We start from the raw sequence: 802 nt of genomic DNA on the forward strand, positions 1-802 counted from the left end.
CAGAACAACTGTTCATTCGGAGGAAGCGTCCAAGAAGACCCCAATCAACATCTAACCACCTTTCTGAGGATATGTGATACTGTGAAGTCTAATGGTGTTCATCTTGACACCTATAGATTGCTTTTGTTCCCCTTTTCACTCAAGGACAAAGTATCTAAATAGCTGGAATCTTTCCCGAAGGAGAGTTTAACAACCTGGGATGATGTGGTGAACAAATTCTTGGCGAGATTCTATCCTCCTCAAAGAATCAACAGGTTGAGAGCTGAGGTACAAACCTTCAGGCAACAAGATGGTGAAACTCTCTATGAAGCATGGGAGAGGTTTAAGGACTTGACAAGAAGGTGCCCGCCAGATATGTTCAATGAATGGGTGCAGTTACACATTTTCTATGAAGGTCTTTCTTACGAATCAAAGAAGGCAGTAGACCACTCATCTGGGGGGTCTCTGAACAAGAAGAAGACCATTGAAGAAGCCATAGATGTCATTGAGACTATAGCTGAGAATGACTACTTCTATGCTTCTGAAAGAGGCAACACTAGAGGAGTGATAGAACTAAACAACGTGGATGCACTGCTGGCTCAAAACAAGATGATCACCAAGCAGCTGGCTGACCTTACCAAGAAGATGGAAAGGAACCAAGTAGCAGCAATCACTACCTCATCAGCAGCTCAAGAAGGAGTGAATGCAGAGGCAGAGGATGATCAGGAACAAGCCAACTACATTGGGAACTCACCTAGGCAGACCCATGATCCATACTCCAAAACATATAATCCTGGTTGGAGGAACCACCCAAACTTTGGGT

General features: G+C 44.1%; 1 non-coding gene across 1 annotated transcript; it reads right to left on the reverse strand.

The window, feature by feature from the left end:
- Positions 1 to 252: 252 nt before the first annotated feature.
- On the reverse strand, positions 253 to 359 carry LOC148577997 (small nucleolar RNA R71). Its single transcript, XR_015903496.1, has one exon. It is a non-coding gene; the product is annotated as a small nucleolar RNA R71 (small nucleolar RNA).
- Positions 360 to 802: the final 443 nt, after the last annotated feature.

This window comes from Arachis ipaensis, chromosome B1 (genome assembly GCF_059453495.1).
Source record: "Arachis ipaensis isolate K30076 ecotype BB chromosome B1, ASM5945349v1, whole genome shotgun sequence".
NCBI lineage: Eukaryota > Viridiplantae > Streptophyta > Magnoliopsida > Fabales > Fabaceae > Arachis > Arachis ipaensis.